The sequence below is a fragment of the Falco naumanni genome, chromosome W, assembly GCF_017639655.2.
Source record: "Falco naumanni isolate bFalNau1 chromosome W, bFalNau1.pat, whole genome shotgun sequence".
In the NCBI taxonomy this organism is placed as follows: Eukaryota; Metazoa; Chordata; class Aves; order Falconiformes; family Falconidae; genus Falco; species Falco naumanni.
The window spans coordinates 23,318,650-23,331,681 of NC_054079.1; the positions used below are offsets into that span (position 1 = coordinate 23,318,650).

General features: G+C 38.4%; 1 pseudogene; it reads left to right on the forward strand.

Annotated features, from left to right (window-relative positions):
* Positions 1–13,032, forward strand: part of LOC121080445 — an 82,223-nt pseudogene that overhangs the window by 44,955 nt on the left and 24,236 nt on the right.

Sequence of the window (13,032 nt, forward strand, 5' to 3'; positions counted from 1 at the left end):
GCTTATTGCTTGTTTCTACAGTAATTAATTTTCTCCTAATTTATTTTTTAAAGGGGTAAGTTCCCCCATCAGATATAATGGAAATAAGCACATTAAACTTGTATCTAATTTAACTCTGAATTAAAATTTCATATCTTTTTTTAAGCCTCAAATGTTTTGGAACACTTCAGAAATGTGTAGCCTGCAGATCAAGGAGATGTCCTTGAAATAAATCCCATTTTTGATGGAAGAAATCAAAATTTAGTTTTCCCAATGGATTTTGTCATCGTCTCTGCAGAATTCAACTGACTTGTTCATGTTTCTTTTATTTAATGACCATTTTGTATAGGTGAGACAGAAAAGAGAACAGATAACCTTTATGTATGTTGCATTTCAGGACATGGTGTTCAGTTCACTAATGCAGTTGATAGTTGAAACTAAAATTGTAACAGAAACTTATGATTTGGAAGTTTAAAATGGAGTTTAGTCTCTAAAATTTGTTCAAAGAGGGTGCATAAAGTAGGTTTCTGGGGAAAGAAAGCATTATAAAGGTGTTTTATTTCTGTTTCTTTTGTGTAGTGATGCCTTTGACATCCAGTATGGTGTAGTTGTCATCCACCTAAAAGAGGGCTTGGACTTATCTCACCTTCAGGGACAAGGTAATATTTATTTTATTTCCTCTGGCAAATAGCTGTTATTTTAACACCACTTTCTGAAGATGTTAAATGAAGAATTTGTTTGGTTTTTTTAGCGAAAACCAAAATCACTCTTTTCATAGAATAAAAATTACTGAAAGGAATAGGTCTGTGTGGTGGGTTGACCTTGGCTAGCTCCCAGGTGTGTAGAGAGCTTTATGGCAAGTGCTGGAGGCCACGATGCCTGTGAAGGACCTTGAAGGCTAAAGAAGAAAGAAAGATAAGGTTGGCTGAACGCCTGGAAGACAAATGGGATACGAAGCAAGGCTGGAGCAGATGTGTGATGCCACGTCTCGGCAGCTGGCTGAGAACATGAAACTCACAGAGGTAAGAAAGAAGAGAGAAAAAAAAAATGCAAGAAGTTCAGTACGTTTGTAGCTTAGTAATTAACCAATTATATGTAACCAAGAAGTGTGTGAACGGTATTGATTAACCAATGATATTTTAGTATGTTGCGTGTGATCAACGAACGAGGATATATAAGCATGGGTTTTGGACTAATAAAGGGTCTTCTGGTCAGATTCAGGAGTCCATGTCTCAGTCTCCCCAAATGGTGATCCCTATGGTGGAGTTCCAAAACCTTGGAAGAATAAGGACGGAATTGAGCGACAAAGACGACAGCTCGTGGAAGAGGGCTGCGTTCTGGAGGAGACGTCTTGGCTAAACGATCATTCTGCTGGCTGGACCAGGCAGACAACCCAAACCCCGGGGACTAAGGAAACTAAGGAAACAATGCCTGTACGCATCGATACAGGTGAGCAGCCAAGAAACTTTAGAAGCTTTAAGAAATTTTAAGAAACTTTAAAAAATGGGTTCAAATATGTCTGCAGAAGAAAAAAGTATATTAAGGGTGTTTCAGCATATTTTGCACAAAAGAGGAATTGTATATGAAAAAAGTAATCTGGGACTGTTGCTAGCCTGGTTAAAGAGCCAAGGCACCCCAGCAACCTCTACAGAAATATTTGATGTTAAAATGTGAGAGTCAGCAGGAGAGCAAATTTGGGAAAAGGCATCTCGAGGAGACTTGAATGCTAGTCAGATAATGACTACTTGGAGATTAGTGTTCGAGACATTGAAAGAGATGCGTGCAGAAAAACAGCTTGCAGATATTGCTAAGGAGGCTTGGTCGGAGACTGAGAAGGGGCAGGAAGCCAGTGTAACAACAAAACAAGATGTTGCTCAGCCGACGGAGCCGAGTGAGAGCAAGGCTGACACTGAGCATGTTTCTGATGAACTAGAAGGAGCAGAGTCGGAGGATTCAGATGAGGATGGACAAGGTGAAAATCTGTTAAATTTACGATTGGAGGATTTACAGTTAAAAAAGGAACAGTCAAAAGTAAGGATGAAGCAAGTGGTGCGGCAGAGTGCTAATAAGGAAAGCAACAGTGATAATGAAAATGATATCGGGAGACGGATTAAAAAAGAGTGGAGGGGAGTGCACTTGGAAAGTATGAAAGAGGGAGTGCACGTGTTTCCCATGGTATTACAAGATAGACACCCAGGCCAATATCAGGCGTTTCACTGGGAAATGATTAAGGAACTACAGAAAACTGCAATGCAAAATGGACTATATTCTCCTTTCACACAAACTTGATTAGAGAATGTGATGATGGGTCTGCAGCTAGTGACTGTTAGAATGGATCCGTGACAAAGTGCTGGACTTTCCACCTGATGGCATTTTGCAAATTCCTGCCTGGTAAGTGGTCAGCAGACAATTGTACGATGATGCTGTGCAGGGGGACTCCGCGTCGGGAATGCATTTAGCACCTTGGTGGCAAATTCTGACTACTCTTCACCAAGTGTGGACTAATTCTACTAACAGTGCTAAACCAGGGGAAGCTGTAAATTCCAACGACAGTGCGACTCTTCTCGACACACTGTCAAGGATGGTCTCTGCCCCCAAAGCTCCTGTCACTAATTGCAGCAACCCTCACAACACAGGACCAAGCACTGGAACAGGACAGCTCGGACAATGATTCCATTGACACTGATAAACCTTTTGATCCAGGTCCTATAGATCCAGAAAAGGAGCTAGACCTTTTTCCTCCCTCCCCCGGTGCATTGACTGTATTTTCGGGGAGGGTGAAAGGGGGTCTGAGGGATTGGTGGCAGGAATGCAAGTGGGAAGAGCTTAAGCGAGGAGATTTGGGAGTCACTGTGGCATGTTCAGTATTTTGTTAGACAAATCAACCTCCAGAGTGGCAGCTTGTGCAATACGAGGCTGTTAAAGAGTTAAACAAAGCAGTGCAGGGAGGGAGGATTCATAGTACATTTGCTATGTCCCTTCTTGAAGTAATTGAAGAGCCTTATACACTCACACCACATGACTGGAAGTCATTGCTTTGTATGGTACTAACTCTGATGCAGTAAATGATGTGATTATCTGATTTTTGTGAGCTATGTGTAGTGGCCTTGATTGAAAACCTTAATCGGGGAATTGCTGTTAACTATGAACAGTTGGCTGGAGAAAATAATTGTGCCGATTCTGTGACTCAGGCAAGGTATCCCAGGGACAACTATTTGCAAATGAAGGAGATGGCTATTAAGGCAGTCCGGATGTGGGAGTCTGGTCGAGCCTCTAGTGAGTCGTTCGCCACAGTCTTGCAGGGTCCTAAAGAGTCATATACTAACTTTATTGATCGGCTTCAGAATATTTTGCAACAAGTCGAGCATGAGGAAGCTCAAGGGTTGCTTTTAAAACAACTAGCTATGATAATGCCAATGAAAATTGTAAACGGGCAACTTTCAATTGCAACCCCAACATGTGTCAAATGATTATAATGCAGAACTCACAGCAGACTGTAACTCTCAGGCTGAGTTCTGGAATGCAGCATAACAGATTTTTGCTTCTCTAATCTCTTCTGTAGGAATATTACACGCTCTTAACTTGCTTAGTAAATTAGGCTGCTAGCTTGCTAAACACAGTAATACTACAAATACTATATTTTTTTCTGGCTTTTTAATAGATGTTGATTCTGTCTGTCATATGTTGCTACAGAACCAAGATGCTATTGATTTTTATTATTGGCACAGGGACATGGGTGTGAAGACTTTGATAGGATGTGTTATGTGAATCTGAGTGACCATTCTGAATTAATTAACAAAAGCATACAAAACTTAAAAGCCTTAAACAAAGATCTGCAGCAGAGCCAGGGGCGGGATGCCTTTGGTCTCTTCTCACGGCTGGGAAACTTTGGGCCGCGGATCAAAAGTATTACAGGATTTATTATAATTACCTTAACCACCTTATTGATGTTTGCCTTATGTCTCCCGTGCCTTTTTTCATGTATTCAGTGTTTAGTTCATTATAACATAAATCAAGTCATGGTCACCCAGCTACACATAACCTTTGCCTTGTTGCAATTAACAAGCAAAGAAGAGGAGGATAGACAATGTCTGAAGAGAGATATAGGAGAGGAAGATAGAGAATATCTAACCTAACAGGAGATGAGAGAGCAACTAGGTATTGTGAAGGAGAGTAGGAAAGATGAACATGGTTATCTAGTGATAAATAGGTGTCTGCATGCTTGTAGTGATATATAGCTATGTAACTGCATGAATGGTTCCTGCCCTGAGCCTGGTGGAGCATGCAGCTGCGGTTTGTGTCCGGGCTCAGAGATGTAAATATGGGCTTCTCTGTTAAGGTAAAGTGTCTCTGGTTGCATTAAAAAAAAAGTGACTTTAATAAGACTTAGAAAAACAATAGTGAACATAAGAACTTTTTCCAGTTACTCTTCTGTTTCTAGAAATATGCTTTTTCATCATGTGTGTTTTTCAGTTAAGGGGTAAAATGTGGAAACTAGTTGTTAGGATGACAACTGCAACCTAATCTAATTCCAAGCAATTTGAGGTAAAATGGACTCCTGAATTTTGTTCATAAATTATAATGGAGTGCTACATATATATAAATGCTAGAACATAACCCTATTTCAGTGTGACCAGAATTTAACATACAACTGCATCAGCATATTGACAGAATATCTTTTGAATTATTTCTTTTTTTTCCTTAACCTCTAAATTGGGAACAGCTCAAGGTGAAAAGACTGTTCAAATCCTCAGCTGGTGCTTCAGAAGGAATAAGTGTTCTTTGTGTACAGGTGAATTTAACACAGCTGAAAATTTGTTTTGGGTTAAAAGTCAAATATCTGTCACACCTTCATCACCACCACCACAACCTTTAAGGTCAGTGGAAAAAGTATTCTGTACTCCGTTGCAGCGGTGAAACTTCAGTTTGTGTGCTTAACTGCAACTCCTTTGGTGAAAATGAAGTTGTCATAGAAGTTAGACTTTAACTTGAGTAACATACCATTTGATACCTTGTAAGTGAGAAAGATTGTGTCCCGGCAGCATGCCATTTCCCACACTTGTGCCTAGAATTATACTTGAAATCAGCTTGCGTGTTAAGTTTAAATGTAATCACACAGATATCTCAAAGTCCACAAAGATACAGTACTGCTTAGGGTATTCTTGCAGTATAGCAGGTGCAAAACCAGTTTTAAAGTAATGATCTAAAGAAGCGTTTTCTTTCAGGAGCACCATTTTTTCACTTCTAATAGATCATACACAATACAACATAATATCTCTCCATAAAGTGTCTTGTGGATAGAACGCATTCTACAAATTTGTATTAGAAATAGATGTTTGTATATTTAACCTGATGAAGTTGCCTAAGCTAAAGGATCATGACCTAGGTATTGTTATGAAGCTCAAAGACATTGACAACAGTGATGGAGAAGAGTGATTTAACATGTAGTTGATTTATGGTTCATACAGGACTATATCATACTACATTTAATTCCAGTAATGGTCTAAAGGTGTCCGTTCAGCTGTTTGTTTAGTTCTAAGTTTTCATTGTATGCTTTCAGGTTCTTTGAAAAACAGCAATAACAGTTGAACAATTATTTCAAGTACAGCTTTGTTCTACACAATTTCCACTTCCATGCTTTAGAATGGAGGCACAGTGGAACACTCGCCCAAGTGCAAGATTTCAAGAGCTTTTAAGTAGGTTTTATCTCTTTTTTTTTTTTAGGATAGAAAATGTTTCTTAACAGCTTATATATAGAATTTTCAAGTTAAACACAATTTCTCATGCTCATTTATTTGATTAGAAGTTTCTGATGGAATATTTTAATAAAATTTCCATAGCTTATTGCATGTTCTTATAAATAACCATAAACCTATATGTAGACCTCTGTATGAAATGCGCTGATAAGAAAAGTTTTACATTTTGTGAACCTGATTGAAATGTACAAATGTACACATAAAATAAGGCTAAAATTGGTAATTAAGTAATGAGAAAAAAAAATAAAAAAATGAACAGCCCATAACATGTTAAAGCAACTTTTTGAAAAAAAAAAAAAAAACAAACCAAACAAAACAAAACCAAAACCTAAAAGGGTGAATTGTACAGTATGGAGACAGTGGGTTGTTTTGACATTGATAATGTGCAGCTGTGGCCTTGCTTTGACGATGTGCAGCTGAGATCTTGCTGCAAAGAGTTAAATAAATTTGAGGGAGTATGAGAAGAAACCAGGATGAGACAGAAACAAAGGAGGAATGTGATCTCACCTCTAGAAGATAAGGAAACAGCATGAACAGTAGAGAGTAGCCTATAAGTGAACAGTGCTAAGGAATGCGTTGTATGAACCTTTCGGACCATTCGAAGTCAATTTACAGTTAGTTACAAAAATTGAAGGACATGTCAAATGACTTACAGCATGAACTATCAGGAGATTGGTTGCGGAATCTTTTTAAGTCATGGGGAATCACCAGATGGTTGCAGGAGCTTACAATACACAGAGGAATGTTGTTATTTGTAATTGTGGTTATATTGATGATTATTCCCTGTATGTTGAATTGTATAAGATCTACGATTCAAAAGCAGTTTAACCTGTATGTTGTCTCTGTTCAAAATAAAGAAGGGGGAATCGTAGAGAGCTTTATGGCAAGTGCTGGGGGCCACGATTCCTGTGAAGGACCTTGAAGGCTAAAGAAGAAAGAAAGTAAGATAAGGTTGGCTGAATACCCAGAAGACAAATGGGATATGAAGCAAGGCTGGAGCGGATGCGTGATGCCACGTCTCGGCGGCTGGCTGAGAACATGAAACTCACAGAGGTAAGAAAGAAGAGAGAAAAAAAAATGCAAGAAGTTCAGTACGTTTGTAGCTTAGTAATTAACCAATTATGTGTAGCCAAGAAGTGTGTGAACAGTATTGATTAACCAATGATATTTTAGTATGTTGCGCGTGAACAACGAACGAGGATATATAAGCATGGGGTTTGGACTAATAAAGGGTCTTCTGGTCAGATTCAGGAGTCCGTGTCTCAATCTCCTCACAGGTGCTCACCAAGTCGCTCTATCACTCTCCCTCCTCAATAGGACAGGGGGAGAAAATACAAAGAAATGCTTGTGGGTTGAGGTAAGGACAGGGAGATCACTCACCAATTACTGTCATGAGCAAAACAGACTTGACTTGGGAAAGATTAATTTAATTTATTGCCAATTAATAACAGAGTAGGATAATGCAAAATTACATCAAATCTAAAAACACCTTTCCTCCACTCCCATCTTCTTGCCAGGCTCAAAATCACTCCAAAATCTTCTACCTCCTCCCCCCTCCTCAAGTGGCACAGGGGGATGGGGAAAGGGGGTTGCAGTCACTTCATAACTCTTTGTCTCTGCTGCTATTTCTTCCTCATGCTCTTCCCTTGTTCCAGTGTGGGGTCTCCCACAGAATACAGTCCTTCATGAACTTCTCCAACATGGGTCCTTCCAATGGGCTGCAGTTCTTCAAGAACTGTTCCAGAGTGGGTCCTTTCCATAGGGTGCAGTCCTTTAGGAATGGACAGCTCCAGCATGGGTCCCCCACGGGGTCACAGGTCCTGCCTGAAAATGCACTCCTTCTGGGTTCCTCTCCATGGGCTGCAGTTTCTGCCAGGACCCTGCTCCAGCATGGGACATCCACCTGCTCTAGCATGGGGTCCCCCACAGGCTGCAGGGTGGATATCTGCTCCACTGTGGTCATCCATGGGCTGCAGGGGGACAACCTGCCTCACCATGGTGTTCACCATGGGCTGCAGGGGAATCTCTGCTCTGGCACCTGGAGCACCTCCTCCTCCTCCTTCTTCACTGACCTTGGTGTCTGCAGAGTTGTTTCTCTCACATATTCTCATTCCTCTTTCCCAGCTGCTGTTGCACAGCAGTTTTTACCCCTTTTTAAATATGTTATCACAGAAGCACTACCACTGTCACTGATTGGCTCAGCTTTGGCCATCGGCCAGTCCATCTTGGAGCTAGCTGGAACTGGCTCTGTCCAACATGTGGGCAGCTTCTGGTGTCTTCTCACAGAAGTCACCCTTGAAGCCTCCCTGCTACCAAAAGCCTTGCCACAGAAACCCAACACAGCCTGACATCTGTAAGAAGTATACCCTATGTTCAGCAACAGAAATTTTTTTAATATATATACAACTATCTGTATGTGTAAGCTGTATGTACTTGCTTCCCAATGACTTAATGTTACTGAAAGAAAGAGGCTACCAAATTGACATCAATTACTTAAGACCCTAGTCTAGAAATTAAGAAAATATTTTAGCAAAAGTTGCATGAGCCAGTAATACTGTTATGTATTTTTTTCCCCCTTACCTTAGCAGCTTAGAGACCTCAACAGAAATCTGTCTTAAGTTTGGAAAGATTTTGTATTTTCAATGTAGAAGACTTGCTTGCACTTTGTAGGTATTTGTCTTAAGTCCACTAGCATAATTTTAGTTGCATTTCGAGCACAATCATGAAGGAAGCCTTTGAACTTCATTGGCAACTGTCTACTGAATTGATAATGTATAATTTGTTTGTAGCCTGCTCCATGCAGTGTGGCTACAATGAGGAAGACTGCTTGTGGCATGCAACTCATGCTGTGTAGGTGGCACCCTGTGGAAAGAGAGGATGTTTTTTCCTTCCCTGGAAATATACAAAGGTGTTAGGATTTAGGGAGAGGCAGAGAACTTATTGCTATGTACAAGAGGGCAAAGCAGTATGAGAAAAACAGTAAGGAGTGGCCTGTTTTTCACACAGGACACTGCTGAGATTGGGAAAGCATAACTTCAAGGTGTCAGAAAAGTCTTATTAGTATCCACGGGGGTCTGTGTTGAGTTTGCTTCAACTCAACCATCAAGTAGCTCAACTGAAGCCAATCCTGGAAGAAAACTTGGTGGTCTGGGCCGTGGCTGGGGCCTTGTCTAAGGCTCATCCTCCACTTGGGGTTAGACTTTGTATTTTTTCTCCTTTTGCATGGAAAATGTTGCACCAATATCCTCCCCCCACATATGTTTAAACAAAAACCAAGGTCTCCATGTCAGATAGAATTAGTAGTGTGACACCATTAATATAATAGCAGAGAATGTGATACCTTTACCACGCATTTCATACTTAAGGCATCTTGTCAACCATAGAGTTCCATTAGCAACACTTGAAAAACTCTTTCACTATACAAATGCTTAGTTAACATTATTCTGGTATCAGTAGCTGCCTTTTGTAATTATTGTTTCTTTTATTAAAGTTGGGGGGGGTTGTCCTAAAGGCTTTTCCTTTTGATCAAAGGAGGGAAATTTTTGCTAAAATGAGAAAAATTTCTAGCCAATGTTTCTGTTTAGCTCTTAATTTTTTCAAATTCTATTTATGCCAGAGGTACTGTGTATTGATACTTTTACATTTTTAAAATATGCATATAATATAAACATGAAGTTTGTACTTTCTCAGTAGTAGCTAGCTGTTTTATGTTTAACCTACAGTAATGCGATAGACACCAAAAATCTGGGAAGGAAGTAGCAGGAATCTAAAGCTATTTTCAAAGGAGGAGCCTCTTTGTACTTTGAATCAGTTTTTATAAGTTTTTGTTGTTTTCCATAGCATAGCAGTTGTAGTATAGTTTAACCAACTGTGAACTATTCCAGTACAGTCACATATCTCTGTCTGATACCATTTGGCACAAATAAGTGGTTTATAATGCATTTCTTTGCTTCCTCAAATAAGAGATACTCTCATTCTAAGAAAAATCTACATGTTCCAAGGATGTCATAGTAAAAGTGGATTATAGCAAGAAGGCTGAGACAGATGCTTTTTCTACAGCTTTTGTTCTGTCATCTAGTGAAAACACTCCTGTTCTACATAAAGGTAACTTTCTAGTTAGCAATGAAACTTGAATTCTCACTCTTTCTCTCTCTGGTTCTGTTTTCATTCTCTCCCCCACCTTCCCCCAAGGAATTAGATAAGGTTGGGTTTTTTGGTCTGGGGAACTGAAGCGTCTTATGCTTTTCTAGCCATTGATGTCTAATCATTTAAGTATTTTGGTTTAGAATTTACCAGTACATAAAATAAATCTTTGAGCTCTAGGCCTCTAAATAAAATAGTTGGTAGACTACAAACTACAATGAATATTTTTTTTTTGTTTTAAATAGTTAATGAGATTGGTGAGAAGCAGTCCATAAAGCTATATATTGAAAGTGCTACTAAATTTATGAAGGGTTCATTACCTCAGACTAGAATTTTTTATTATATTCATATTAACAGGCACAAATAATTCAAGATACGATACTTTAACATTATCTGTCTTTCCTCTTTTTAAGGAAAAAGCTTAAAGTGACTTTATAGTTAAATGAGAAATGTTTGGATTTGTTTCTTGGGTGCGTTTCTTTTTAAGTACAAGTCATTCTTAGGACGTCTTTTTCATATGAAAACCCATTTCATTCTACATCTTTATTTTCTAAGGTTTTTTTTAATATAAAACAGTTGTGTTTTCAGTAACATCACAAAGGAAATTAACCTTTTCATTTTTTATTTTTAAACATGTTCCAGAGGACGAGGAGGATGGAAAGACTCCAATGCAGTCACTGTTGAAAAAAAGCAGGCATTTTTCACCATTTTGTGTTAAATCATTCTTTCGCGTTATTAATTTTTATTTTCCTTTCACACGCTTTCTTGTATATGCACATGTGTGTGTGTACCAGAGAGAGAAAATATCAACCATACAATGTTAATTTTTTTCTTTATACTTGAGTTGGAATATGGTTGGTTCATCTTCAAGGATTAGGTTGCAGTAAAATGAAAGTTTGTGCAAGTTCCCAGAACAGGATGTTACTGTGTATGCACAGTAGGATTGTGTATGCATCCAAAATATGATTGTTGGGTGGTTTGGGGTTTTTTGTTTGGTTGGTTGGTTTTGAGTGGGTTTTGTTGATTCTTTTTTTAAACTTTGTTCTTTATAATTTATATTGAAATGTATCCAGGAGCTTGCTTAGTTCTCCGAGTCTCAGACATTTTACTGGATCACTACTCGATTTAGGAGTAAGGGAAGGATTATCTAGTGTTATACTCTCAAGGGTTGTTTCAGTCTATTCAATAGATCTTCTGAAGCCATAGTTGTTGGTATAGTATTTGGAATTGTTCAATAGCTTACAAAGCAAAGGATAATATAGACAAACAGTGAGATTATTGTCTGAAATAACATGAAGTAGTCATTCAAATAGTATGAATAGAGATTAATTAGGATGAATTAAGCAGTTCTTGGTTTATTTTAGTCTTTTTTTGAAAGTTAAGCAAATACTTTTGCCTCAACTAAAATACATCCAACTCTTTTGACATTTACTTCATAATTTTGACAGCTAGAAGCTGTTATTTTTTAATAATGGAAAGTGAGATTTCAGCCTGAAGTACAAGATGGCAGTTTGGAAGAAGTCCCAGTATGCAATATAGTAGTATAGTAATTTAAATCAGTCACAGATGTACTCTGAATTTAAAAATTCCAAAGAAGGCAAGGACTGAGATGAATATCAAACTCATGTTTCTTGTTCAAATGCAGATTTAAGCTAAGGGAAATTAGTTAGGTTTTTTTCTAGAGTTCTTTTATATATTTATATGTATTTAATTGAAAATGCCATTGTAGTCTTGTTTTAATAAGTATCTATACATTAGATACAACAGCTGTCCTGGTTACACAAAACTAGTCTATATTGTGCTTCAGAGCCTTGCACATGTAAAACAGTACTTTCTACAAAAGATAGAATTTCAACAGTGGGAGCTAGCTTTTCTATTGACCAGATGCTTAAAGAAAAATGGATTTAAGGAATGAAGAACAGTGCTTAGGAGGTGGTTCTTATTTATAAATTAGAGTCTATATGTTTCTCAGGGGAGTAAGATTTTTGTCATGCAAGAGCAATGCAACAGCACATGATCTAATGCTCTGAAGTATGTATGTGATATTAGTTAAATTGTTCAGGCAAATGACTATGTAAAGTTCTTGCAAATTATTTATTTGTCAAATGTCAGCTAGATGACTTGAAGGTTTAAATCTGTAGCTGCTGAACTTGTGAGTTTGTGAACTCCCTAAATATAGCTTAGTATATATCTATTCAATCAAAATTTGGAGTCTAGAAAAAGAAAATTTTAAAATTACTTCTATTTCAACTTACAGATATCACAGAATATTAAGATGTTGCATTTGGGCTTTGGGGTTATTAAGCAAAACAGTTAAAAAATAACCTGCCATTAGATATTTTTTCCACTCAAATGGCCCATCTTCTCCTTTAAATTTGGCTGACCAAAGACTTCTTCATGTTAGTACCCAGTTTCAAAAGAAACAAGGCAAAAGCAATATTGATGTCCGATGGCTCTTTGATGATGGAGGCAATGTACTTTGTACTTTATCAACAAGTGTTTGGAAAACAATATTGAAGTGATTTTGAATTAATTGTTGATAGATATCTTTCAGTCCATACATAGATTACAAAGTTGTACTATTAAACGCTCTTCTTAGAAGATACTATGTTTTCTGATACGTTCCTAAACTGGTCAAAATGCAGGTTTGACACTGTTGATTCCTGTCGTGGTTTAACCCCAGCTGGCAACCAAGTACCACGCAGCTGCTCGCTCTCTCCCCCCGCAGCCAGAGAGATGTGGAAGAGAATCAGAAAGGAATGTAAAACTCAAGGGTTGAGATGAGAACAATTTAATAGGTAAAGCAGAAGCCACACACGCAAGCAAAGCAAAGCAAGGAATTCATTCACTGCTTCCCATCAGCAGGCAGGTGTTCAGCTGCGGCGAATGAAGAGACGGGACACAGCTTGATGCAAGCAAATGTCAATTTATTGTACAGAAGCACGAGTTTATATACACTTTCAGAAGCTGCGCGTTTGAAACAGATTGGTTCTTGAAGCTAAGCATTGCATACTAGGCAATCCCTGATTGGTGGTTAACTACCAGCAATTAACAGCAAGGTGTTACCTTTCCTTGGCGCCATCCGTCTCCCACTCCCCTGTGCTCTGTAAACATGTCTCATCATGTTAATTGTTGTCTAGACAAGCTCAAGCAC